Raw genomic sequence first — 24,941 nt, 5'->3', positions numbered from 1 at the left:
GGATCCAGTTCTAGCTGCAGAGGGAGGAGGGTGACACATTTTTCTAAACCTACCTACCGCTCACTCACTTATCAAATATTCAACATCACCTGAGAATTCTATTTCATTCTGCCTCCCACCCAACCGACACGGTGTGATGTTGCAGCTCAGCGCTGTCATGAGCTTGTGTGTGCGCATCCCCTGGTTGCTTCCCCCCCCCCCCCCACTGGAAACATCAAAACATCTTCTGAACCCCTCTGGGCTTTTCATTGCATCAATCTCACGCAATCTGTGGTGTGTGTGTGCCTCTTGTGTGCGCCTGTGTGTGTGTGTGTGTGTGTGTGTGAAAAGTGAAATTAACAGTAAACATTACACTCACAAAGGTTCCAAAGGAATAGAGACATTTCAAATGTCATATTATGGCTATATACAGTGTTGTAACGATACAGTGTTGTGACGATACAGTGTTGTAACGACACAGTGCTGTGACGATACAGTGTTGTAACGATACAGTGTAGTAACGATACAGTGTTGTAACGATACAGTGTTGTAACGATGTTTCTCTCTCTCTCCCTCTTCTTTCCACTGTAACTCATGTGTGTCTGCGAATCTGAGTCACTGAATTCCTCCCACCTTAGCAGTGTATTGTGACGTCAGTTAACCTGTGGCAGCAGTTTAAAGATTGGCCTGGGAAATTACCTTGCAGGTAGGTAGGTCATGTAGAGGTATTGGGCAACAGCACCATTCAATGAACAGGTCATTGTAATCAAGGCACGACCATTACTGGAAGTCATGCTGGAACTCAGTCCCAAGTATGTACTGTAATCTGGTTAAATCCTTTATTTAACCAGAGAAATCACATTGAGATTTACATCTCTTTTCCAAGTGAGCCGTGATTTCTTCCATCTGGGAGGTAATTGCTGTCTGAACTCTGTGTTTTGTTGTTGTCAAGGAAATGGGGAAACCCCTTCCCTGTTGCCATGAGGAAGTGGAAGAGGAGGAAAAAGAGTCCCACCTCCTTCCCTTTTAATGTGTCTACCCCCTGGTCTGAGTGATGAGGCTAGTGACTGGTCTGAGTGATGAGGCCAGTCACTGGTCTGAGTGATGAGGCTAGTGACTGGTCTGAGTGATGAGGCCAGTGACTGGTCTGAGTGATGAGGCTAGTGACTGGTCTGAGTGATGAGGCTAGTGACTGGTCTGAGTGATGAGGCTAGTGACTGGTCTGAGTGATGAGGCTAGTGACTGGTCTGAGTGATGAGGCTAGTGACTGGTCTGAGTGATGAGGCTAGTGACTGGTCTGAGTGATGAGGCTAGTGACTGGTCTGAGTGATGAGGCTAGTCACTGGTCTGAGTGATGAGGCTAGTGACTGGTCTGAGTGATGAGGCTAGTGACTGGTCTGAGTGATGAGGCTAGTCACTGGTCTGAGTGATGAGGCTAGTGACTGGTCTGAGTGATGAGGCTAGTGACTGGTCTGAGTGATGAGGCTAGTGACTGGTCTGAGTGATGAGGCTAGTGACTGGTCTGAGTGATGAGGCTAGTGACTGGTCTGAGTGATGAGGCTAGTGACTGGTCTGAGTGATGAGGCTAGTGACTGGTCTGAGTGATGAGGCTAGTGACTGGTCTGAGTGATGAGGCTAGTGACTGGTCTGAGTGATGAGGCTAGTGACTGGTCTGAGTGATGAGGCTAGTGACTGGTCTGAGTGATGAGGCTAGTGACTGGTCTGAGTGATGAGGCTAGTGACTGGTCTGAGTGATGAGGCTAGTGACTGGTCTGAGTGATGAGGCTAGTGACTGGTCTGAGTGATGAGGCTAGTGACTGGTCTGAGTGATGAGGCTAGTGACTGGTCTGAGTGATGAGGCTAGTGACTGGTCTGAGTGATGAGGCTAGTGACAGGTCTGAGTGATGAGGCTAGTGACTGGTCTGAGTGATGAGGCTAGTGACTGGTCTGAGTGATGAGGCTAGTCACTGGTCTGAGTGATGAGGCTAGCCAGTCACTGGTCTGAGTGATGAGGCTAGTGACTGGTCTGAGTGATGAGGCTAGCCAGTCACTGGTCTGAGTGATGAGGCTAGTGACTGGTCTGAGTGATGAGGCTAGCCAGTCACTGGTCTGAGTGATGAGGCTAGTGACTGGTCTGAGTGATGAGGCTAGTGACTGGTCTGAGTGATGAGGCTAGTGACTGGTCTGAGTGATGAGGCTAGTCACTGGTCTGAGTGATGAGGCTAGTGACTGGTCTGAGTGATGAGGCTAGTGACTGGTCTGAGTGATGAGGCTAGTGACTGGTCTGAGTGATGAGGCTAGTGACTGGTCTGAGTGATGAGGCTAGTGACTGGTCTGAGTGATGAGGCTAGTCACTGGTCTGAGTGATGAGGCTAGTGACTGGTCTGAGTGATGAGGCTAGTGACTGGTCTGAGTGATGAGGCTAGTGACTGGTCTGAGTGATGAGGCTAGTGACTGGTCTGAGTGATGAGGCTAGTCACTGGTCTGAGTGATGAGGCTAGTGACTGGTCTGAGTGATGAGGCTAGTGACTGGTCTGAGTGATGAGGCTAGTGACTGGTCTGAGTGATGAGGCTAGTGACTGGTCTGAGTGATGAGGCTAGTCACTGGTCTGAGTGATGAGGCTAGTGACTGGTCTGAGTGATGAGGCTAGTGACTGGTCTGAGTGATGAGGCTAGTCACTGGTCTGAGTGATGAGGCTAGTGACTGGTCTGAGTGATGAGGCTAGTGACTGGTCTGAGTGATGAGGCTAGTGACTGGTCTGAGTGATGAGGCTAGTCACTGGTCTGAGTGATGAGGCTAGTGACTGGTCTGAGTGATGAGGCTAGCCAGTCACTGGTCTGAGTGATGAGGCTAGTGACTGGTCTGAGTGATGAGGCTAGTGACTGGTCTGAGTGATGAGGCTAGTGACTGGTCTGAGTGATGAGGCTAGTCACTGGTCTGAGTGATGAGGCTAGTGACTGGTCTGAGTGATGAGGCTAGTGACTGGTCTGAGTGATGAGGCTAGTCACTGGTCTGAGTGATGAGGCTAGCCAGTCACTGGTCTGAGTGATGAGGCTAGCCAGTCACTGGTCTGAGTGATGAGGCTAGTGACTGGTCTGAGTGATGAGGCTAGTGACTGGTCTGAGTGATGAGGCTAGTGACTGGTCTGAGTGATGAGGCTAGTGACTGGTCTGAGTGATGAGGCTAGCCAGTCACTGGTCTGAGTGATGAGGCTAGTGACTGGTCTGAGTGATGAGGCTAGTGACTGGTCTGAGTGATGAGGCTAGTGACTGGTCTGAGTGATGAGGCTAGTGACTGGTCTGAGTGATGAGGCTAGTGACTGGTCTGAGTGATGAGGCTAGTGACTGGTCTGAGTGATGAGGCTAGTCACTGGTCTGAGTGATGAGGCTAGTGACTGGTCTGAGTGATGAGGCTAGTGACTGGTCTGAGTGATGAGGCTAGTCACTGGTCTGAGTGATGAGGCTAGTGACTGGTCTGAGTGATGAGGCTAGTGACTGGTCTGAGTGATGAGGCTAGTGACTGGTCTGAGTGATGAGGCTAGTGACTGGTCTGAGTGATGAGGCTAGTCACTGGTCTGAGTGATGAGGCTAGTGACTGGTCTGAGTGATGAGGCTAGCCAGTCACTGGTCTGAGTGATGAGGCTAGTGACTGGTCTGAGTGATGAGGCTAGTGACTGGTCTGAGTGATGAGGCTAGTGACTGGTCTGAGTGATGAGGCTAGTCACTGGTCTGAGTGATGAGGCTAGTGACTGGTCTGAGTGATGAGGCTAGTGACTGGTCTGAGTGATGAGGCTAGTGACTGGTCTGAGTGATGAGGCTAGTGACTGGTCTGAGTGATGAGGCTAGTGACTGGTCTGAGTGATGAGGCTAGTGACTGGTCTGAGTGATGAGGCTAGTGACTGGTCTGAGTGATGAGGCTAGTGACTGGTCTGAGTGATGAGGCTAGTGACTGGTCTGAGTGATGAGGCTAGTCACTGGTCTGAGTGATGAGGCTAGTGACTGGTCTGAGTGATGAGGCTAGCCAGTCACTGGTCTGAGTGATGAGGCTAGTGACTGGTCTGAGTGATGAGGCTAGTGACTGGTCTGAGTGATGAGGCTAGTGACTGGTCTGAGTGATGAGGCTAGTCACTGGTCTGAGTGATGAGGCTAGTGACTGGTCTGAGTGATGAGGCTAGTGACTGGTCTGAGTGATGAGGCTAGTGACTGGTCTGAGTGATGAGGCTAGTGACTGGTCTGAGTGATGAGGCTAGTGACTGGTCTGAGTGATGAGGCTAGTGACTGGTCTGAGTGATGAGGCTAGTGACTGGTCTGAGTGATGAGGCTAGTGACTGGTCTGAGTGATGAGGCTAGTGACTGGTCTGAGTGATGAGGCTAGTCACTGGTCTGAGTGATGAGGCTAGTGACTGGTCTGAGTGATGAGGCTAGTCACTGGTCTGAGTGATGAGGCTAGTGACTGGTCTGAGTGATGAGGCTAGTGACTGGTCTGAGTGATGAGGCTAGTGACTGGTCTGAGTGATGAGGCTAGTCACTGGTCTGAGTGATGAGGCTAGTCACTGGTCTGAGTGATGAGGCTAGTGACTGGTCTGAGTGATGAGGCTAGTGACTGGTCTGAGTGATGAGGCTAGTGACTGGTCTGAGTGATGAGGCTAGTGACTGGTCTGAGTGATGAGGCTAGTCACTGGTCTGAGTGATGAGGCTAGTGACTGGTCTGAGTGATGAGGCTAGCCAGTCACTGGTCTGAGTGATGAGGCTAGTGACTGGTCTGAGTGATGAGGCTAGTCACTGGTCTGAGTGATGAGGCTAGCCAGTCACTGGTCTGAGTGATGAGGCTAGCCAGTCACTGGTCTGAGTGATGAGGCTAGTGACTGGTCTGAGTGATGAGGCTAGTCACTGGTCTGAGTGATGAGGCTAGTGACTGGTCTGAGTGATGAGGCTAGTCACTGGTCTGAGTGATGAGGCTAGCCAGTCACTGGTCTGAGTGATGAGGCTAGTGACTGGTCTGAGTGATGAGGCTAGTGACTGGTCTGTGATGAGGCTAGTCACTGGTCTGAGTGATGAGGCTAGTCACTGGTCTGAGTGATGAGGCTAGTGACTGGTCTGAGTGATGAGGCTAGTGACTGGTCTGAGTGATGAGGCTAGTGACTGGTCTGAGTGATGAGGCTAGTCACTGGTCTGAGTGATGAGGCTAGTGACTGGTCTGAGTGATGAGGCTAGTCACTGGTCTGAGTGATGAGGCTAGCCAGTCACTGGTCTGAGTGATGAGGCTAGTCACTGGTCTGAGTGATGAGGCTAGTGACTGGTCTGAGTGATGAGGCTAGTGACTGGTCTGAGTGATGAGGCTAGTGACTGGTCTGAGTGATGAGGCCAGTCACTGGTCTGAGTGATGAGGCTAGTGACTGGTCTGAGTGATGAGGCTAGTGACTGGTCTGAGTGATGAGGCTAGTCACTGGTCTGAGTGATGAGGCTAGTGACTGGTCTGAGTGATGAGGCTAGTGACTGGTCTGAGTGATGAGGCTAGTGACTGGTCTGAGTGATGAGGCTAGTGACTGGTCTGAGTGATGAGGCTAGTGACTGGTCTGAGTGATGAGGCTAGTGACTGGTCTGAGTGATGAGGCTAGTGACTGGTCTGAGTGATGAGGCTAGCCAGTCACTGGTCTGAGTGATGAGGCTAGTGACTGGTCTGAGTGATGAGGCTAGTGACTGGTCTGAGTGATGAGGCTAGTGACTGGTCTGAGTGATGAGGCTAGTCACTGGTCTGAGTGATGAGGCTAGTCACTGGTCTGAGTGATGAGGCTAGTGACTGGTCTGAGTGATGAGGCTAGCCAGTCACTGGTCTGTGATGAGGCTAGTCACTGGTCTGAGTGATGAGGCTAGTGACTGGTCTGAGTGATGAGGCTAGTCACTGGTCTGAGTGATGAGGCTAGTCACTGGTCTGAGTGATGAGGCTAGTCACTGGTCTGAGTGATGAGGCTAGTGACTGGTCTGAGTGATGAGGCTAGTGACTGGTCTGAGTGATGAGGCTAGTGACTGGTCTGAGTGATGAGGCTAGTCACTGGTCTGAGTGATGAGGCTAGTGACTGGTCTGAGGGATGAGGCTAGTGACTGGTCTGAGTGATGAGGCTAGCCAGTCACTGGTCTGAGTGATGAGGCTAGTGACTGGTCTGAGGGATGAGGCTAGTGACTGGTCTGAGTGATGAGGCTAGCCAGTCACTGGTCTGAGTGATGAGGCTAGCCAGTCACTGGTCTGAGTGATGAGGCTCTGTGTGGTGTGTTTTTCCCTTGGTTGAAAACAGCAGCTTACCCTGTATTGATGGAAATTATTTCTATCAGAGGGTTCTTTCTAATCTTGGGCAGATCCAGTCTGGCTCCGCCGAGACGCTTCCCATTGTCCTTCTTCTGACCCAGCAGACGCACCGAGTGACCTTCACATATAACACACAGAAATTACTAGTCAGAACACTGAGTGACCTTCACATTTAACACACAGAAATACTAGTCAGAACACTGAGTGACCTTCACATTTAACACACAGAAATACTAGTCAGAACACTGAGTGACCTTCACATTTAACACACAGAAATACTAGTCAGAACACTGAGTGACCTTCACATTTAACACACAGAAATACTAGTCAGTCAGGATAACACTTCTTCACATCACAACCAGAACATATTACATTATAGGCTATAGGAAGAACACGTGCACACACACAAAGAGAGAGAGAGACACATGCACGCACACACAGGGATGATTTCCATTGATACCCATTGGTACAAGACAAAAGACAGATGATGTCCATTGTTACAAGACAAAAGACTGATGATGTCCATTGGTACAAGACAAAAGACAGATGATATCCATTGTTACAAGACAAAAGACTGATGATGTCCATTGGTACAAGACAAAAGACAGATGATGTCCATTGTTACAAGACAAAAGACTGATGATGTCCATTGGTACAAGACAAAAGACAGATGATATCCATTGTTACAAGACAAAAGACTGATGATGTCCATTGGTACAAGACAAAAGACAGATGATATCCATTGTTACAAGACAAAAGACTGATGATGTCCATTGGTACAAGACAAAAGACAGATGATATCCATTGTTACAAGACAAAAGACTGATGATGTCCATTGGTACAAGACAAAAGACAGATGATATCCATTGTTACAAGACAAAAGACTGATGATGTCCATTGGTACAAGACAAAAGACAGATGATGTCCATTGTTACAAGACAAAAGACTGATGATGTCCATTGGTACAAGACAAAAGACAGATGATATCCATTGTTACAAGACAAAAGACAGATGATGTCCATTGTTACAAGACAAAAGACAGATGATATCCATTGGTACAAGACAAAAGACAGATGATATCCATTGTTACAAGGACACAAGACAGATGATGTCCATTGGTACAAGACAAAAGACAGATGATGTCCATTGGTACAAGACAAAAGACAGATGATGTCCATTGGTACAAGACAAAAGACAGATGATATCCATTGTTACAAGACAAAAGACAGATGATGTCCATTGGTACAAGACAAAAGACAGATGATGTCCATTGGTACAAGACAAAAGACAGATGATACCCATTGTTACAAGACAAAAGACTGATGATGTCCATTGGTACAAGACAAAAGACAGATGATATCCATTGTTACAAGACAAAAGACAGATGATATCCATTGTTACAAGACAAAAGACAGATGATATCCATTGGTACAAGACAAAAGACAGATGATATCCATTGTTACAAGGACACAAGACAGATGATGTCCATTGGTACAAGACAAAAGACAGATGATGTCCATTGGTACAAGACAAAAGACAGATGATGTCCATTGGTACAAGACAAAAGACAGATGATATCCATTGTTACAAGACAAAAGACAGATGATGTCCATTGTTACAAGACAAAAGACAGATGATATCCATTGTTACAAGACAAAAGACTGATGATGTCCATTGTTACAAGGAGTCCATTGTTAAAAGGACACAAGACAGATGATGTCCATTGTTACAAGACAAAAGACAGATGATGTCCATTGTTAAAAGGACACAAGACAGATGATGTCCATTGTTACAAGACAAAAGACAGATGATGTCCATTGTTACAAGACAAAAGACAGATGATGTCCATTGTTACAAGACACAAGACAGATGATGTCCATTGTTACAAGACAAAAGACAGATGATGTCCATTGTTACAAGACAAAAGACTGATGATGTCCATTGTTACAAGGACAAAAGACAGATGATGTCCATTGTTACAAGACAAAAGACTGATGATGTCCATTGTTACAAGGACAAAAGACAGATGATGTCCATTGTTAAAAGGACACAAGACAGATGATGTCCATTTTTAAAAGGACACAAGACAGATGATGTCCATTGTTACAAGACAAAAGACAGATGATGTCCATTGTTACAAGACAAAAGACAGATGATGTCCATTGTTACAAGACAAAAGACAGATGATGTCCATTGTTACAAGACAAAAGACAGATGATGTCCATTGTTACAAGACAAAAGACAGATGATATCCATTGTTACAAGACAAAAGACAGATGATATCCATTGTTACAAGACAAAAGACAGATGATATCCATTGTTACAAGACACAAGACAGATGATATCCATTGTCACAAGACAAAAGACAGATAATGTCCATTGTTACAAGACAAAAGACAGATGATGTCCATTGTTACAAGACAAAAGACAGATAATGTCCATTGTTACAAGACAAAAGACAGATGATGTCCATTGTTACAAGACAAAAGACAGATGATGTCCATTGTTACAAGGACACAAGACAGATGATGTCCATTGTTACAAGACAAAAGACAGATGATGTCCATTGTTACAAGACAAAAGACAGATGATGTCCATTGTTAAAAGGACACAAGACAGATGATGTCCATTGTTAAAAGGACACAAGACAGATGATGTCCATTGTTACAAGACAAAAGACAGATAATGTCCATTGTTACAAGACAAAAGACAGATAATGTCCATTGTTACAAGACAAAAGACAGATGATGTCCATTGTTACAAGACAAAAGACAGATGATGTCCATTGTTACAAGGACAAAAGACAGATGATGTCCATTGTTAAAAGGACAAAAGACAGATGATGTCCATTGTTACAAGACAAAAGACAGATAATGTCCATTGTTACAAGACAAAAGACAGATGATATCCATTGTTACAAGACACAAGACAGATGATGTCCATTGTTACAAGACAAAAGACTGATGATGTCCATTGTTACAAGGAGTCCATTGTTAAAAGGACACAAGACATATGATGTCCATTGTTACAAGACAAAAGACAGATGATGTCCATTGTTAAAAGGACACAAGACAGATGATGTCCATTGTTACAAGACAAAAGACAGATGATGTCCATTGTTACAAGACAAAAGACAGATGATGTCCATTGTTACAAGACACAAGACAGATGATGTCCATTGTTACAACACACAAGACAGATGATGTCCATTGTTACAAGACAAAAGACTGATGATGTCCATTGTTACAAGGACAAAAGACAGATGATGTCCATTGTTACAAGACAAAAGACTGATGATGTCCATTGTTACAAGGACAAAAGACAGATGATGTCCATTGTTAAAAGGACACAAGACAGATGATGTCCATTTTTAAAAGGACACAAGACAGATGATGTCCATTGTTACAAGACAAAAGACAGATGATGTCCATTGTTACAAGACAAAAGACAGATGATGTCCATTGTTACAAGACAAAAGACAGATGATGTCCATTGTTACAAGACAAAAGACAGATGATGTCCATTGTTACAAGACAAAAGACAGATGATATCCATTGTTACAAGACAAAAGACAGATGATATCCATTGTTACAAGACAAAAGACAGATGATATCCATTGTTACAAGACACAAGACAGATGATATCCATTGTCACAAGACAAAAGACAGATAATGTCCATTGTTACAAGACAAAAGACAGATGATGTCCATTGTTACAAGACAAAAGACAGATAATGTCCATTGTTACAAGACAAAAGACAGATGATGTCCATTGTTACAAGACAAAAGACAGATGTCCATTGTTACAAGGACACAAGACAGATGATGTCCATTGTTACAAGACAAAAGACAGATGATGTCCATTGTTACAAGACAAAAGACAGATGATGTCCATTGTTAAAAGGACACAAGACAGATGATGTCCATTGTTACAAGACAAAAGACAGATAATGTCCATTGTTACAAGACAAAAGACAGATGATGTCCATTGTTACAAGACAAAAGACAGATGATGTCCATTGTTACAAGACAAAAGACTGATGATGTCCATTGTTACAAGGACAAAAGACAGATGATGTCCATTGTTAAAAGGACACAAGACAGATGATGTCCATTGTTACAAGACAAAAGACAGATGATGTCCATTGTTACAAGACAAAAGACAGATGATGTCCATTGTTACAAGACAAAAGACAGATGATGTCCATTGTTAAAAGGACACAAGACAGATGATGTCCATTGTTACAAGACAAAAGACAGATAATGTCCATTGTTACAAGACAAAAGACAGATGATGTCCATTGTTACAAGACAAAAGACAGATGATGTCCATTGTTACAAGACACAAGACAGATGATGTCCATTGTTACAAGACAAAAGACTGATGATGTCCATTGTTACAAGGAGTCCATTGTTAAAAGGACACAAGACAGATGATGTCCATTGTTACAAGACAAAAGACAGATGATGTCCATTGTTACAAGACAAAAGACTGATGATGTCCATTGTTACAAGGAGTCCATTGTTAAAAGGACACAAGACAGATGATGTCCATTGTTACAAGACAAAAGACAGATGATGTCCATTGTTAAAAGGACACAAGACAGATGATGTCCATTGTTACAAGACAAAAGACAGATGATGTCCATTGTTACAAGACAAAAGACAGATGATGTCCATTGTTACAAGACACAAGACAGATGATGTCCATTGTTACAAGACAGATGATGTCCATTGTTACAAGACAAAAGACTGATGATGTCCATTGTTACAAGACACAAGACAGATGATGTCCATTGTTACAAGACAGATGATGTCCATTGTTACAAGACAAAAGACTGATGATGTCCATTGTTACAAGGACAAAAGACAGATGATGTCCATTGTTAAAAGGACACAAGACAGATGATGTCCATTTTTAAAAGGACACAAGACAGATGATGTCCATTGTTACAAGACAAAAGACAGATGATGTCCATTGTTACAAGACAAAAGACAGATGATGTCCATTGTTACAAGACAAAAGACAGATGATGTCCATTGTTACAAGACAAAAGACAGATGATGTCCATTGTTACAAGACAAAAGACAGATGATGTCCATTGTTAAAAGGACACAAGACAGATGATGTCCATTGTTAAAAGGACACAAGACAGATGATGTCCATTGTTAAAAGGACACAAGACACGAGACATTGGGTGAGGAGATAACACCACTGGGTGAGATGGAGAGATGAAGGGGTAGAGAGATGGAGAGGAGGTAGCTTAGTGGTTAAGAGCGTTGTGCCAGTAACTGAAAGGTTGCTGGTTCTAATCCCCGAGCCGACTAGGTGAAATATCTGTTGATGTGCCCTTGAGCAAGGCACTTAACCCTAATTGCTCCTGTAAGTCGCTCTGGATACGAGCGTCTGCTAAATGACTCAAATGTAATGTAAAATGAGAGATGAAGGGGTAGAGAGATGGAGAGATGAAGGGGTAGAGAGATGGAGAGATGAAGGGTAGAGAGATGGAGAGATGAAGGGGTAGAGAGATTGAGAGATGAAGGGGTAGAGAGATGGAGAGATGAAGGGGTAGAGAGATGAAGGGGTAGAGAGACGGAGAGATGTAGTTATTTGTCTTGCTGGCCTGCTCATAACAATCTCTCATTCAGACAATATCACGGTAAGAATGACAGAGCTGCTCACAATGACAAATGGAAAGATGCATTTCAATCAATTGTGGCGTTTCTGATTATCTCTCTTTTCAACAGCATGTCAAATCATATGAAAAATGCAATGATCGTTGCAGAGCAGATGAGATGTGTAAATTGATGTGTGAAATGTAAAGGATTCTGTGTAGTGGGAAGAAGGGTCACTGGTATTCTGTATTGTGGGTGTGAATAGAAAAAATAATAAAAAATAAATTATTATTTAAGAAACTTTAAAAAAGCAAACATTTAAACACGTTATGGACATTAGGAGCATGCTTTTCCAAATAAGATAATTATTTATTTCAGCACACCTCTCAATAGCAGCTTATCCTGTCTAAAACACAGCATAAACCCACAAGCTGAAAGTAGTGCTATAAGCTATAATGCTATAAGCTAGCTAATGCTGTATGTATTAGCTAGCAATCCGTGTCTGAAGTGATTTAATGTATTCCTGAACATACAGCGGTCTGGGCTCACAGAGAAGAGGGCAGAGAGCACAAATATTGATCAGAGGACAAAAGGGACAATCTGCAGAGGGAGAGAGAGAGTCTCTGATGCGTGACTCTGCTCCTAATATTCCAGTACACAGGGGACGAAACACTTCCAGGACAGAGAGCATCATGGGAAGGGAAGCAACAGGGGACGATTCATCATTGACCGAATCCCAATTCTCTACCCTTCCTGGTCCCCAAGTGCGCACTTGTTCAATTCCCTTCATTGATTTAAAAGGACATGACTGGGGTAATAAGTATAATGTGGGGAGATGTTTAGGTGCACACTACCTAGAGAATAGGACCACAGGACTCCTCTCGGTGATGAGGTGGGAGACCCGCAGCTCAACATTTAGTCAGGATAACACAAATACATCATTTTACATTACATTTTAGTCATTGAGCAGACGCTCTTATCCAGAGCGACTTACAGTTAGTGAGTGTATACATTTTTCATACTAGATCACTATTCTCTCAGTGCTTGATCAACTATTCACTTAGAGAGAGAGGTAGAGAGAAAGACGGGTAGAGAGAACGAGACATAGAGAAAGAGGTAGAGAGAAAGAGAGAGACGGAGAGAGCGCGAGAGAGGTAGAGAGAAAAGAGAGAGAACGGGGAAGGAAACCCTCTCTAAATTGTTGTGAGTTGAAACACTCCAGGACTACAAGTATACCCAGTGTACACAAATTCAGTTTCGGGCTTCTCGGACTGAGATGTCTTGGGTAACAAATTATTTTAACAGCGAGCGTGTCTAGGGGGCGAGCAGCGGCATGACTGGTTCGTCTCAATAAATGTGTTTACTGGTCCTGACCCTGTGTGGTAATTATTTTACAGAGACTGATAACAACACAGCACCTGACTCCTTTCTCCCTTATCAATATAACAAGACATTAACCAATTTCAGCCACAACAGCCGGTTACAACATAACTCTACACTCTCCTTTGGTAACTATCACTACACCCAGGGGGAGGGAGCGGGGGAGAGTGAGGGAGGGGGGAGAGGGGGGGATAGGGAGGGAGCGGGGGAGAGGGAGGGAGGGGGGAGAGGGAGGGAGCAGGGGAGAGGGAGGGAGCAGGGGAGAGGGAGGGAGCGGGGGAGAGGGAGGGAGCGGGGGAGAGGGAGGGAGGGGGGAGAGGGAGGGAGCGGGGGAGAGGGAGGGAGCGAGGGGGGGAGAGGGAGGGAGCGGGGGAGAGGGAGGAAGGGGGGAAGAGATGGATGAGAAAGGGAGTAAAAGCAAAATGGATGACACAGTGACCCATAGAGATCTCTCATAAGTGGTGAGGTATTTATTTTCTTCCTCGGCATCTGATGTTTATTTTTATTTATTTTTTTAATCAAGCGGCGGCGGAGAGATGACAATGATAACCAGGTGTCTAACGCCCTTCATCGTGTAAAAAGTTCATGTGGCCGAGCCGGCTACCGAGCCTCTCCCAGCCCCACATCACAGGCTAGAATTGAATTACAGAATTGTTCCCCAGTGCCTCCTGCATTCAGAAGAATGCGCCGTGAACTAATAACACCAGCTAAATAATTCATACAACCCATCTACATGCAAATAATTGAGTACAGCGAGGGAATCATCAAATCTCGGGATATAGGTATAACATGTCATTTTATGATTCACTGGTTCAGTGAAAAGTCATGGATGTAAAAACCACTGTGTTTCTCTCTCTCCTTCTCCTATTCCCTTCTGTGAGGGAGATCGACAGAGAGTCGTGTAGAGACACTGGAGAGGGGCTGGGCTTGTCTACTTCCCTCGGGGTGGTTAACAGGGGGGCAGGTGTGCAAAGAGAAAGAACATCAAAGAGTTTCCCAGGTGTAGAAAATGTCATATGAAAGGTACAGACAATAACCTCTCACTGTTGTGTATGCTGCCGTACAGGCTAAAGGGACAGTTCACCAAAATGACATATTGGTTTTCCTTACCATGTACGCAGTATATTGACATGGTATGACAGCAATCCATGCTTTGGTTTAGTTTCTATGGCACTGTTTCCAAATGCTAACATTTTAGCATTTGTGGCACAAGTCCCACTCAAGACATGGGATCAATATTAGCATTTTTCACGCATCATGTAAAAATCTTCCAAAAATATCTAAAAATGTATTGTAAAGCAAGTCACTTATAGAAAAGGAAATAGGGTGTCATTGGGGAGCAGCCATCCTCTATACAACCCAATGAAATACATGTAATCTGGTTCTAGTGGTTATAAGTGGACACATCACCCTGGCCCTCCCCTCCCCTCTAAACTAACTGGTTCTAGTGGTTGATCTCCTCTGCATTTTTGTAGCCATTTGCTACAGCCTGTCAACTATGCCTCTGCCTATCCCTGTTCTCTCCTCTCTGCACAGGCTACACAAACGCACCACACCGCGTGGCTGCTGCCTCTCTAACCTGGTGGTCCCTGCACGCACCACCCACGTGGAGTTCCAGGTCGCAGGCAGCCTCTGGAACTGCCGTTCTGCTGCCAACAAAGCTGACTTCATCCCAGCCTATGCCAACCTCCAGTCCCTCGACTTCCTGGCGCTGACGGAAACATGGATCACCACTGAAAACACTGCTACTCCTACTGCTCTCTCCTCGTCTGACCATGTGTTCTCGCATACCCCGAGAGCATCTGGTCAGAGGGGTGGTGGTACAGGAATCCTCATTTCTCCCAAGTGGACATTCTCAATTTTTCCCCTAACCCATCTGTCTATCTCCTCATTTGAATTCCATGCTGTCACAGTCACTAGCCCATTTAAGCTTAATATCCTTGTCATCTATCGCCCTCCAGGTTCCCTTGGAGAGTTCATCAATGAGCTTGACGCCTTGATAAGTTCCTTCCCTGAGGATGGCTCACCCCTCACAGTTTTGGGGGATTTCAACCTCCCTATGTCCACATTTGACTCATTTCTCTCTGCCTCCTTCTTTCCACTCCTCTCCTCTTTTGACCTCACCCTCTCACCGTCCCCCCCTACTCACAAGGCAGGCAATACGCTTGACCTCATCTTCACTAGATGCTGCTCCTCTACTAATCTCACTGCAACTCCCCTCCATGTCTCCGACCACTACTTTGTTTACTTTTCTCTCTCGCTCTCCTCCCACACTACTCACTCTGCCCCTACACAGATGGTAATGCGCCGCCGCAACCTTCGCTCTCTCTCTCCCACTACTCTCTCCTCTTCCATCCTATCATCTCTTCCCTCTGCTCAATCCTTCTCCCTCCAATCTCCTGATTCTGCCTCCTCAACCCTCCTCTCCTCCCTTTCTGCATCCTTTGACTCTCTGTGTCCCCTATCCTCCCGGCCGGCTCGGTCCTCCCCTCCAGCTCCGTGGCTTGATGACTCATTGCGAGCTCACAGAACAGAGCTCCGGCCAGCGGAGCGGAAATGGAAGAAAACTAAACTCCCTGCCGACCTGGCATCTTTTCACTCCCTCCTCTCTACATTTTCTTCATCTGTTTCTGCTGCTAAAGCCACCTTCTACCACTCTAAATTCCAAGCATCTGCCTCTAACCCTAGGAAGCTCTTTGCCACATTTTCCTCCCTCCTGAATCCCCCCCCCCCCCTCCTCTCTCTCTGTGGATGACTTCGTCAACCACTTTGAAAAGAAGGTTGACGACATCCGATCCTCGTTTGTTAAGTCTAATGACACTGCTGGTCCTGCTCACACTGCCCTACCCTATGCTTTGACTTCTTTCTCCCCTCTCTCTCCAGATAAAATCCTGCGACTTGTGACTGCAGGCCGCCCAACAACCTGCCCGCTTGACCCCATCCCCTCCTCCCTTCTCCAGACCATCTCCGGTGACCTTCTCCCCTACCTCACCTCGCTGATCAACTCATCCTTGACCGCTGGCCATGTCCCTTCCGTCTTCAAGAGAGCGAGAGTTGCTCCCCTTCTCAAAAAACCAACACTCGACCCCACTGATGTCAACAACTACAGACCAGTATCCCTTCTTTCTTTTCTTTCCAAAACTATTGAGCGTGCCGTCTTTAGCCAACTCTCTTGCTATCTCTCTCAGAATGACCTTCTTGATCCAAACCAATCAGGTTTCAGGACTGGTCATTCAACTGAGACTGCTCTTCTCTGTGTCACGGAGACTCTCCGCACTGCTAAAGCTAACTCTCTCTCCTCTGCTCTTGTCCTTCTAGACCTGTCTGCTGCCTTTGATACTGTGAACCATCAGATCCTCCTCTCCACCCTCTCCGAGCTGGGCATTTCCGGCGCGGCTCACTCCTGGATTGCGTCCTACCTGACCGGTCGCTCCTACCAAGTGGCGTGGCGAGAAGCTGTCTCCGCACCACGTGCTCTCACCACTGGTGTCCCCCAGGGCTCAGTTCTAGGCCCTCTCCTTTTCTCCCTATACACCAAGTCACTTGGCTCTGTCATATCCTCACATGGCCTTTCATATCATTGCTACGCTGACGATACACAACTAACCTTCTCCTTTCCCCCTTCTGATAACCAGGTGGCGAATCGCATCTCTGCATGTCTGGCAGACATATCAGTATGGATGACGGATCACCACCTCAAGCTGAACCCTGGCAAGACGGAGCTGCTCTTCCTCCCGGGGAAGGACTGCCCGTTCCATGATCTCGCCATCACGGTTGACAACTCCGCTGTGTCCTCCTCCCAGAGTGCGAAGAGCCTAGGCGTGACCCTGGACAACACCCTGTCGTTCTCCGCCAACATCAAGGCGGTGACCCGATCCTGCAGGTTCATGCTCTACAACATTCGGAGAGTACGACCCTGCCTTACACAGGAAGCGGCACAGGTCCTAATCCAGGCACTTGTCATCTCCCGTCTGGACTATTGCAACTCGCTGTTGGCTGGCCTCCCTGCCTGTGCCATTAAACCCCTACAACTCATCCAGAATGCCGCAGCCCGTCTGGTGTTCAACCTTCCCAAGTTCTCTCACGTCACCCCCCTCCTCCGCACACTCCACTGGCTTCCAGTTGAAGCTCGCATCCGCTACAAGACCATGGTGCTTGCCTATGGAGCAGTGAGGGGAACGGCACCTCTGTACCTTCAGGCTCTGATCAGTCCCTACACCCAAACGAGGGCATTGCGTTCATCCACCTCTGGCCTGCTGGCTCCCCTTCCTCTGCGGAAGCATAGTTCCCGCTCAGCCCAGGCAAAACTGTTCGCTGCTCTGGCACCCCAATGGTGGAACAAGCTCCCTCACGACGCCAGGACAGCGGAGTCACTCACCACCTTCCGGAGACATTTGAAACCCCACCTCTTTAAGGAATACCTGGGATAGGATAAAGTAATCCTTCTAACCCCCCCCCCCCCAAATTGTAAAGTGGTTATCCCACTGGCTTTAGGGTAAACGCACCAATTTGTGAGTCGCTCTGGCTAAGAGCGTCTGCTAAATGACGTTAATGTGCCCTTGAGCAAGGCACTTAACCCTAATTGCTCCTGTAAGTCGCTCTGGATAAGAGCGTCTGCTAAATGACTAAAATGTAAATGTAAAAAATGTTATAAGTGGACACAATCACAGAGGTCAGACGTTTCTTGTAGTTGGCCACCAGGTTTGCACACATCTCAGGAGGGATTTTGTCCCACTACTCTTTGCAGATCTTCTCCAAGTCATTAAGGTTTCGTGCCTGACGTTTGGCAACTCGAACCTTCAGCTCCCTCCACAGATTTTCTATGGGATTAAGGTTTGGAGACTGGCTAGGCCACTCCAGGACCTTAATGTGCTTCTTCTTGAGCCACTCCTTTGTTGCCTTGGCCGTGTGTTTTGGGTCATTGTCATGCTGGAACACCCATCCACGACCCATTTTCAATGCCCTGGCTGAGGGAAGGAGGTTCTCACCCAAGATTTGACGGTACATGGCCCCGTCCATCGTCCCTTTGATGCGGTGAAGTTGTCCTGTCCCCTTAGCAGAAAAACACCCCAAAAGCATAATGTTTCCACCTCCATGTTTGACAGTGGGGATGGTGTTCTTGGGGCCATAGGCAGCATTCCTCCTCCTCCAAACATGGCGAGTTGAGTTGATGCCAAAGAGCTCGATTTTGGTCTCATCTGACAACAACACTTTCACCCAGTTCTCCTCTGAATCATTCAGATGTTCATTGGCAAACTTCAGACGGGCCTGTATATGTGCTTTCTTGATTAGGGGGACCTTGCGGGCGCTGCAGGATTTCAGTCCTTCACGGCGTAGTGTGTTACCAATTGTTTTCTTGGTGACTATGGTCCCAGCTGCCTTGAGATCATTTATAAGATCCTCCCGTGTAGTTCTGGGCTGATTCCTCACCGTTTTCATGATTATTGCAACTCCACGAGGTGAGATCTTGCATGGAGCCCCAGGCCAAGGGAGATTGACAGTTCTTTTGTGTTTCTCCCGTTTGCATAATCGCACCAACTGTTGTCACCTTCTCACCAAGCTGCTTGGCGATGGTCTTGTAGTCATTCCAGCCTTGTGTAGGTCTACAATCTTGTCCCTCACATCCTTGGAGAGCTCTTTGGTCTTGGCCATGGTGGAGAGTTTGGAATCTGATTGATTGATTGCTTCTGTGGACGGGTGTCTTTTATACAGGTAACAAGCTGAGATTAGGAGCACTCCCTTTAAGAGTGTGCTCCTAATCTCAGCTCGTTACCTGTATAAAATACACCTGGGAGACAGAAGTCTTTCTGATTGAGAGGGGGTCAAATACTTATTTCCCTCATTAAAATGCAAATCAATTTATAACATTTTTGACATGCGTTTTTCTGGATTTTTTTGTTGTTATTCTGTCTCTCACTGTTCAAATAAACCTACCATTAAAATTATAGACTGATCATTTCTTTGTCAGTGGGCAAACGTACAAAATCAGCAGGGGATCAAATACTTTTTTCCCTCACTGTAAGTGGACACATCACCCTGGCGCTCCCCTCCCCCTCTAAACTAACTGGTTCTAGTGGTTATAAGTGGACACATCACCCTGGCGCTCCCCTCCCCCTCTAAACTAACTGGTTCTAGTGGTTATAAGTGGACACATCACCCTGGCGCTCCCCCCCCCCTCTATACTAACTGGTTCTAGTGGTTATAAGTGGACACATCACCCTGGCGCTCCCCTCCCCCTCTAAACTAACTGGTTCTAGTGGTTATAAGTGGACACATCACCCTGGCGCTCTCCTCCCCCTCTAAACTAACTGGTTCTAGTGGTTATAAGTGGACACATCACCCTGGCGCTCCCCTCCCCCTCTAAACTAACTGTATGTCAGTCTGTCTGCTGGATTGATTATAAAGGCACAGACCATCACATAGAAACGGTGCTGCCGTCTGAGGCTCTACCGTCGCCTTCAGAGAGATCTATATCAAAGGTGTGCAAAGAGACACACCAATAGAAATAGGATCCTTGGATATAAAAAAATAATACATGTCAGCTATAGGTTTTGGGTTGAAGTCTAAAGTTAAATAACTTTAATGTACTGGAGCTATCAGATAAGGTCCACCTGACCTGGGTTGTTACAGACAAGCTATGGTGTGTTATACAGGAGCTACCGTGGGCAATAAGGATATACAAATAGAAAATACTATAACAGACAGGTCGCTCGCATGGAAGATTGATTTGCAGCTTAAGTCAAAAAGGTAATTCACCGGAGTATAGGCTGCTGTACTTATCTGATGTGGTTCAACTGCTGGTGGGTCACCGAGTTGGGTTACAGAGGCAGACAGCTGTGAACCAGTAACACTGAGGTTTAGGAACTATAGATGTCTATAAATACTGACTAACACTGAGGTTTAGGAACTAGAGATGTCTATAAATACTGACTAACACTGAGGTTGAGCTACTAGAGATCTGTGTTCTGTCTTACGTGTTGAAGAGGTTGCTAAGACCTTTCTTAGTCATCACACTGCAGGACAACACTGTGCGAAAATGGGTCTATTTTGCATCTTTCATTTATTTCAAGACTCACAAATCCCTTGTGTCACACAGCTTCTCCATCTCCGTTTGCTCAAGGTGACATCCCATCCCAGTCACCACATCACAGAAAGACAGGCAGCTCCCACAACATCACTACCGTGGCAACCACCTCAAATCAATACGCTTCCTGTTTATGTGTCGGGCACATGGGCCTGCATGTCTGTCAATGTGGGAGTGTTTGAGACACATCAATCAAAATGACTGATCACTCAATCCTCTAGCGCCTGTGGATTTAAAAAGCACAAAGTAACCATTTACAGTAGCTCTTACATGTAAGGCATCCTAATACACTTGGCCACAACATCCTCTCCTCTCTAACCTTGGTTTTGGACGAGCAGAGACTCTTAAACTAGGACAAAACAAATAAAAAATATTAGCCATTATACAACAGTTAAGACCCCTGGCACTATTAACACAGCACGCTGACATTTATGAGCGTAGCAGTAACCGTAGGAGGAGCTAATTATCTATAACTATGGGTTCTAAAATAGGTGTGAGGGTGTGGGCTGACTGTTCACCGTTCAGGTTCAAATCACCCTGTGGACAGGGTCCACACCGTAGTAAAATAAAAAAAATGTTTCACGGGAAAACAACAAGGAATACTTCTTATTGTACAGGTGCTGGTAGTCCGTCCCTGTTTCAGTCAGCTTCCTTCCATTTGGTGCCTAATGACTCTAGAATGGCCCAGGAGTCGGCCTTCCAACTGAAACCCATAAAAGTCCCTCATCCCTTCATTGGAATGTCAAGATGAGGGCCACCAGCTGTGGTTAATAGATATAATGATCCTGTGTGTTTGTAGATCCAGTATAATGATACATTATAATAAACCCACAGACTGAACTGGTTCCTCCTCCCCCTGCTCCCTCTCCGTTGCTAAGGGCCGGGGGATTTCCTCAAGATACTTAGTCCAAACTATTGTCGGGACTTTATAATGTTTGGCCTCTATACCGCAGCAAGGAAAAGTTCAGAATGTTCCCGTTTACTTGAGGCTCTATTAAAAATGGGGGCATTAATGTTGTCCCATTTCAAAATAATATCACTTCCTGTCAGGGCACTGGAAGCTTTACCACAACAAGACAAAAGTGGAATAACTGCTGTAGCTTCAGAATCCAAGCAACATTGTTGTTGTTGTTGTTGTTGTTGTTTTCAATCTCTTTGTCCAATCTGATATTTTCTTTGATAGTTCTGAGAGAGGGTCTGCAGAGAGCAACCTTCACACAGAGACAGTGGACAGCAGTCAAGGTGTTTTTAAACAACTAATTTTTCCTCTCTTACTGTTCCACTCCCCTGGACCTGCACCGTTGGGGGGGGAACGGTGGTTTTTCTCTCCTCCACTCACTTTTCTTCCTCGTCTCTTTCATGGTGTTACAGTCTAGTAAACTGGATAGGGAGAGGTGGATAAGTCACCCGCTGGCTGGTACAGGAACATGGGAGTGTTTAAGCAGAACGGACACAGTGGGAGGCTGAGCAGTGAGCTACAGCACATAGCTTACCAGCTGCTTCACCTTCTCATGGTTAGGGGAGAGACAAAGACTGATAGTATGAGAGAGAGAGAGAGAGAGAGAGAGAGAGAGAGAGAGAGAGAGAGAGAGAGAGAGAGAGAGAGAGAGAGGGAGAGAGAAAGAAAGAGGTGATACTACGAGAGAGAGAGAGAGAGAGAGAGAGAGAGACAGACGAGAGAGAGAGCTCTACAAAAGAGAGAGAGAAAGAAAGCAAGAATCCACAAGGCCATTATGATCCACAGAACAGTGTCATTTCCTTCACATCAGCACTTGTTGAAGTCTCCCGTTATCAACCACACAAAGGAAGAATCACCCATTGTCCCTCTATCTATTCTAGGACCTGACATGTGTTGGTGCAGTACAGTGATGTAATACACATACAATGTGGAAGTGCAAACCAGACTTGGGTTCAAATAGTATTTGTTTTCTTTCAAACAACTTTGAACAAGTGATTGAGCCTGCCAGTAAGGCCAGATGACGACGACACGTTCGCACTGTTGAGACTGTTCTTCCATTGTGTCACCAGACAAGCTCAATCAAGTGCAAACTTGGGGGGTGGAGAGAGAAAAAGAGAGAGAGTAAGAGAGAACGGGAGAGAGAGAGAGAGAGTGAGAGAGAGAGAGAGAGTGAGAGAGAGAGAGAGTGAGAGAGAGAGAGAGTGAGAGAGAGTGTGAGAGAGAGAGAGAGAGAGAGAAAGAGAGGGAGAGAGAGAGTGAGAGATTAAGAGAGAGAGAGAGAGAGAGAGAGAGAGAGAGAGAGAGAGAGAGAGAGATTAGAGAGAGAGAGAGAGAGAGAGAGAGAGAGAGAGAGAGAGAGAGAGTGTGTGAGAGAGAGTGTGAGAGAAAGAGAGGGAGAGAGAGAGTGAGAGAGTAAGAGAGAGAGAGAGAGAGAGAGAGAGAGCGAGAGTAAGAGAGGGAGAGAGAGAGTGAGAGAGAGAGAGAGAGAGAGAGAGAGAGAGAGAGAGAGAGAGAGAGAGAGAGGGAGAGAACAAGAGAGAATGAGAACAAAGCCGTTGTCACTCCTTCAGTCCTCCAGGGCTGGGCTGGCATTCCCAGGATGCATCATTCCTAAAGGCCCATAAATCATCGCTCATACGGCACAACCCACAATCCTCTCGGATTACTAGCTGGATTAACTTCCCAAAAATTGTACCTCTAGGTCGCGGGGTTTTAAACCTGAGACAACAGATGCCTTTTTATGTGCTCTAATAAAAGACTAATGATGCAGCGATCTGGGGAATCATTTCCTCTCCGCTAGCTAGCCTCCCTCCCTCCCTCCCTCCCTCCCTCTGCATGCCAAAGAGGACTAGATAGAGGGAGGGGGCAGGGACGGGGGGAGGAGGGAGATAGCGAGGGGGGAGGAGGGAGATAGAGAAGGGGGAGGAGGGAGATAGAGAGGGGGGAGGAGGGAGATAGAGAGGGGGGAGGAAGGAGATAGAGAGAGGGGAGGAGGGAGATAGAGAGGGGGGAGGAGGGAGATAGAGAGGGGAGGAGGGAGATAGAGAGGGGAGGAGGGAGATAGAGAGGGGGGAGGAAGGAGATAGAGAGGGGGTGATTTCAAGGTCTTTCCCCAAAGTGATTTCAAGGTCTTTCCCCATTCTGATTGTTTTATACTATTCAATTCAACCCAAAACATTTTCCTGCATTTTTATCAATTTCTGCATTTCCTGCACTCATTTGAGATCATTTCCACACTGCCAAACCGTCACAAATGGCACCCTATTCCCTACATAGTGCACTACTTTTGAGCAGAGCTCTCAGTGTAAGTTGACTGGATCAGAGACCTCTGGATGGCCTCTACCTCTGGGGCAGCAACACACACACTTCACTCTGAGCACTGATCTTAATTGTGACTCAAATATTCTTAAAGAGCCTTGGAGGGGTTAGAAACAGAGGAGTTGGTGCATGGGAGGAGGGTGTGTGTGTGTCACTGCCTAGGAGAACAGGTCTGATAATGCACCTCTGGTGGGAAGGGAGGCGAACGCCAGGCCAAACCTCAATTACCCAGACTGCCATTAGGCGGCGGGAAGAGTCTTGCTGAACGTGGCCCCATGGAGACTTTACCATCTCTGACATACAATCTCTCTCCGTCTCTCCTCCACTCTCTCTCTCTCTTCCACTCTCTCTCTCTCACCGTCTCTCCTCCACTCTCTCTCTCCTCCACTCTCTCTCTCAGTCTCTCCTCCACTCTCCATCTCTCCTCAAAACTCTCTCACCGTCTCTCCTCCACTCTCTCTCTCCTCCACTCTCTCTCACCGTCTCTCCTCCACTCTCTCTCGCATCGTCTCCCCTCCACTCGGTCTCTCTCCCCTCCACTCGGTCTCTCCCCCTCCACTCGGTCTCTCCCCCTCCACTCGGTCTCTCCCCCTCCACTCGGTCTCTCCCCCTCCACTCGGTCTCTCTCCCCTCCACTCGGTCTCTCTCCCCTCCACTCGGTCTCTCCCCTCCACTCGGTCTCTCCCCTCCACTCGGTCTCTCTCCCCTCCACTCGGTCTCTCTCCCCTCCACTCGGTCTCTCTCCCCTCCACTCGGTCTCTCTCCCCTCCACTCGGTCTCTCTCCCCTCCACTCGGTCTCTCTCCCCTCCACTCGGTCTCTCTCCCCTCCACTCGGTCTCTCTCCCCTCCACTCGGTCTCTCTCCCCTCCACTCGGTCTCTCCCCCTCCACTCGGTCTCTCTCCCCTCCACTCGGTCTCTCCCCTCCTCCACTCCCTCCCTCCCTCCCTCCTCCACTCTCTATTGGTCTCTCCTCCACTCTCCTCTCTCAGTCCCTTTCCCTCCCTTGAACGGGGTCAAACATGTCCGATTATTTAAAATACTTGATCTTTGCTTGCATCTTGAATTAAGCCCCATTTTCATATATTTGACATACAATGTGTACAAAACATTAGGAACACCTTCCTAATATTGAGTTGCACCCATCCTCACCCCCCTTTTGACCTTAGAACAGCCTCAGCTCGTCAGGGCATGGACTCTACAAGGTGTCGAAAGGGGTAAAGGGATACCTAATCAGTTGCACACCTGAATACAATCAACCCAAATGTGTTTTAGGCATTTAACGCAGAGCGGTGCGGGGGGC

General features: G+C 46.7%; 1 long non-coding RNA gene across 1 annotated transcript in view; it reads right to left on the bottom strand.

The window, feature by feature from the left end:
• Positions 1-6,286: 6,286 nt before the first annotated feature.
• Positions 6,287-24,941, bottom strand: part of LOC311125816 — a 37,423-nt gene continuing 18,768 nt past the window's right edge. Inside the window, exon 3 of the long non-coding RNA XR_014612914.1 lies at positions 6,287-6,401. This is a non-coding gene — a long non-coding RNA (uncharacterized lncRNA). The remainder of the gene's footprint in view (positions 6,402-24,941) is intronic.

This window comes from Coregonus lavaretus, assembly GCF_964263955.1.
Source record: "Coregonus lavaretus genome assembly, contig: HAP1_SCAFFOLD_3100, whole genome shotgun sequence".
NCBI classification, from domain to species: Eukaryota; Metazoa; Chordata; class Actinopteri; order Salmoniformes; family Salmonidae; genus Coregonus; species Coregonus lavaretus.
Note: the sequence above shows the minus strand (reverse complement) of the source record. Positions and strands in the feature narration are given on the sequence as shown.